The sequence below is a fragment of the Pholcus phalangioides genome, unplaced genomic scaffold (assembly GCF_987345545.1).
Source record: "Pholcus phalangioides strain wild (caught in Gottingen) unplaced genomic scaffold, Ppha-v1.0 ptg000019l_1, whole genome shotgun sequence".
Lineage (NCBI taxonomy): Eukaryota > Metazoa > Arthropoda > Arachnida > Araneae > Pholcidae > Pholcus > Pholcus phalangioides.
Window position 1 is genome coordinate 1921557 of NW_028301612.1, and position 4309 is coordinate 1925865.

A 4309-nucleotide genomic window follows, 5' to 3' on the forward strand; every position below is an offset into this window, starting at 1 on the left:
TAGTTGTTTCGTGTTCTGAAAATGTTTATTCAATTCTCGTATTACAATCACAACAAAGTAACATTTATAAATTCCAACAAATTTTGATTTAATTCTGTTTGAATTAAACACAAGCAGGCTCAAACAGTTGAGGATTTAGCCTTGGATGTGCTAGACGAGATTAATCAGAACACGTGATCCATCGCTCAAAAATTTGAGTTCGACATCATTCCGGGTTCAGCTGGTGGATTACCAGCAGCCCGCTTGTCTTTATGATGTTCTCCCTGTCGATTTTGTATCTGTACTTTATTGCTATTGTCTCGTAATCGAACTGCGTGGTCGTGCGGTGGTCGTGACTGGGGTCCGCATTCTGCAAATAAAAAAACTCACTCATTTAATTTTGAAACACTTACTAGGATACGAGACCAAATCAATATTTCCGATAATTGCGTTATTTTTTCTGATCATGATGATTTTTGATAATTATCAGGTTTTTTTTTTGCCCTCAAAAATAATTGTAAGTTACGACATTCTACTGACGGCAGAAAACTGTATGTACTGCGATAACGATTTTTCTCATCGTTTTTGTAAATTAGAAGGGTTTTTTTTTCTATTTTCATTGAGGAAATCAAGAAAATGATTGGACCGTAGTTAGTACTTTCCTCAGTTCAAAAATTTCCCTGCGATTCAGAAACTTATTGTGTTTAAAAGAAAACGAACTAACATTATTTATCCGAAGATGTTATGTCACTCCCCGCTATTCATACGACGGTTTGAATACGGTTTACTGATTGATCACTTGTCACCCACGTCACATTTACAGATCGCAAATGTGACCTGTGGCATTTTTATGGATTAGTTAAGCGACCCTCGACACATTTACAGATCACTAATTTGGATAGCTAACTAATTGGCATACTAATCACATTGCACGGCTGGCTGATGCGAAGATCAATTCGACAAAGAAAATTCAACTGCCTCTGTGAGGAGAGTGACATCTTCTGCAGCTAAGTCGCCATCTTGTGGCAGTGTCAGCAAATGTGACCTTTGGACTGAGTTAGGTTTGCCGGTCCTGTTCATCGCACATGATCTCCAAGGAAAGAGGTTCGTTCGTGTTGTAGCGTAGTGGTCTAGCGTGCTCTCCTGGCAAGTGAGAGGACGTGAGTTTGAATTCCTCGCAGAAACCATTGAATTTCCTTTCCCGAATTCATCTTCGCATCATCCAGCTGCAGAAAATCCTGAGTAAAATTATTAATTTCAATAGCGAAAAAAAGCTCCAATAACTCAATTCAGATGGTAATAATTAAGAAAAGATATCGTAGGGTGTGAACATAGCGCGTCCATATTTCAGATTCTGGAAACCCGCGTCGTGGTTAAAAACCCGAATTTCGATCTTTTTAAACTTGAAATTCGGACTTTTAACCAATCGGAGACGACGCTGGTTTCCTGAATCTGAAATACGGACACACTATCTTCACGCCGTTACCAATGAACTCCGAAAGGACCAGCACGACTGCAACTGCAACAATGAACTTCATGGAAGTTGACGCCATCTTCAAAATCGAGAAACAGAAACTTGAACCGGAGAAAACAAACTTGATGCTTAGCCATGTAATGGCATGTCCTTTTATATGATTTTCGAGCCATTGTGTTTGTCGCACCTGTTGGCAATCTATAACTTTCATCATAATGGTAATTACCTCTGTACGTAAACGCGAAACGATTCTTCTATTCATTTTTTGATGACGATTTCTCGGAATTTCGAAAATTATTGACAAATAGTTATTCTGTTGTTCGCAATCTGAAACGTGTGTGAGACTCGTCATCATAAGGTTTTTTTTTTTAACACCTACCATATGGAGATATTTATTTTTTTATTAATCATGTTGTGGATACACTTTTTAAAAAATACGCATTTTACTAAAAAGTACTCAATTTTAGATTGAACGAAATTAACTAACTATTTTTCTTTTTTTTATTAATGATGGATTTTGAAGGTAAAAGATTTTATACGAACCTGGAAATTAGAAAATGGACCTAACCTGTGCAGGGAGACGCCTCAGCCAAGGCGGCAAGTTATTAGAAATATGGGGTGGAGGGTGGAATGTTCAAGTTCAGTATTTATATAGGTACAGTATTGTAGAGAACAGTATTGAGAATACATTACAGTAGACGATTTTTTTTAAATTTAATTTAGGGAAATTAGCATCCAAATTGATCCGTATAATTTTACGAAAATTCAGAATTAATGAGAAGAAAATTTTCAGGAAAAATAAAAAGAATCAGAAATAATGAGAGAAAATTTCAGAGAGAGAACTAATGCGAAAAATAATTCAGAAATGATCAAAATATCGAAATGAGGAAAACTTCAGAATTAATGAGAAATAAATTTCAGAATTAATGAGAAAAAATTCAAAAATAATGAAAATTCAAAATTGATGAAAAAAAAATTCAGAAACACTGAAAATTCGAAATTTATGAGAAAATGTTCATAATCAATGACAAAAAAATTATAAACGGTGTAAATAAAATTTCAGAATTGACGATAATTCAGAATTTCTAGATATTTTGAATTAATGAAAAGAATAATTTTTTAGAACCATAACCAGTTCAAATGCCAATTTCATGAGAAAAATATTTTCAGAATTAACAGAAATTCAGATTTAATGAGAGAAATAACTACAGGAAATATGACCAATTTAATTGTTTCAATTAAACGTGTTAATAATTTGCGGCTCCTATTTTTAACTCGGCCAAAAACCCATTTGCCCACCTTTTGAGAAGCCACTGAAATCCCGCTCTTACAGAGTGGCTTATAACGAGTAAAATTTTTGGTCTTTTGACCCATTTCACCGGATATGGCAAACAAGAAAAAAGGAGAAAATTTTCAGAAATAATGAGAAAATTTTCAGAAAAAATGAGAAAAAATTTCAGAAATAAGGAGAAAAAATTTCAGAAATAATGAAAAATATTTTTCTGAAAAAAGGAGAAAAATTAATTCAATAAAAAATGAGAAAAAAGGAGAAAACTATTTCAGAAAAAATGAGAAAAATTCAGAAAAGGTGAGTAAAAATTTCAGAAAAAATGAGAAATATTCAGAAATAATTAAAATTCCGAATCATTTGAGAATGCAATTCAGAATTAATATTCAAAATTATTGAGAAAAATAATTCAGAAATATTGAATATTCAAAATTGATGAAATATAATTTGGAAATGATGAAAAATCAAAATTAATTGGAAAACTTTCACAATTAATGAGAAAAATTTTACAATTAATGAGAAAAATTTTACAACTAATGAGATAAATTTTACAATTAATGAGATAAATTTTATAATTAATAAAAAACGATTTAAAAATAATGAGAAATTTTTTTTAGTGACAATGACAAAAATATTTTCGGAAATAATGAAAATTCGAAATTAATGAGATGAAGTTTTATAATTAATGAGAAAAAAAATTAGAACTGATGTGAAAAATTTCCGTATTTACAATAATTCATCATTTCTAATTATTTTTAATTTATGAGAAAAATAATTTTAGAACCAACGAGAGAAAATTCATAACCCGTTCAAATTCCAGTTTCATGAGAAAAATATTTAATTCAGATTTAACGAGAGAAATAACTTTGACCTTTGAAGACCGGACACACCCCGCTTCCCATCTCATACAGATATCGAAGCGTTCCCGAAGGGTGGGTGTATCCGGAAAGTTTTATTGATTAAAACATTGTTAAGATCTGTTATAATTAGAGCCCGGATAATATGCAAATTCATACGCGCATATGCATTTGCATATTTTGGCTCTTTTTTTTAGCCTTTTTTTTGGCATATAAAATCAGAGAATTTTCGGAATAATTTTTGAAGGTTTAATTTCTTTTTTTTGTAATTGTTCAAATAACACTTTCATAACATCGGTTTTTCCCCCGCGGGTGGGATTTAGTGAATTAATGCAGAAAAGATGTTTGTGATATTTTCCAAATATCAACCGTTTTATCACAACGCTATTTCCAGAGATAGCGTCAAAAGCGTTCAATTTTTTTTGGAATTAGCTAAGGCTATTTCTAGAAATAGCGTCGAACTTCTTTTCTTACTGGTGTTTATGAATGAGCTGCTAAGACTCGTTAGAAATCGAAAATGCCTCAGTAAAAAAATATGTACACCATTTTGCATATGCAGTATATAGCCTACATATGAGGAAATATTTTTCTTTTTTTTTGTAAATGAATATGCACTAATAGAAAATACGCATTTTAAAAACATATCTGCTTTTCTTGCGCAGATTTTGCCATTTTTGGTACAGATTTTAGAAATTTTAATTTTTCAGGAGT

General features: G+C 31.9%; 1 long non-coding RNA gene across 1 annotated transcript; it reads right to left on the reverse strand.

The window, feature by feature from the left end:
* On the reverse strand, positions 1–1576 carry LOC149071106 (uncharacterized). Its single transcript, XR_016194694.1, has 2 exons — positions 1466–1576; positions 1–349 (listed from the first exon to the last, which is right to left on the reverse strand). It is a non-coding gene; the product is annotated as an uncharacterized LOC149071106 (long non-coding RNA).
* Positions 1577–4309: the final 2733 nt, after the last annotated feature.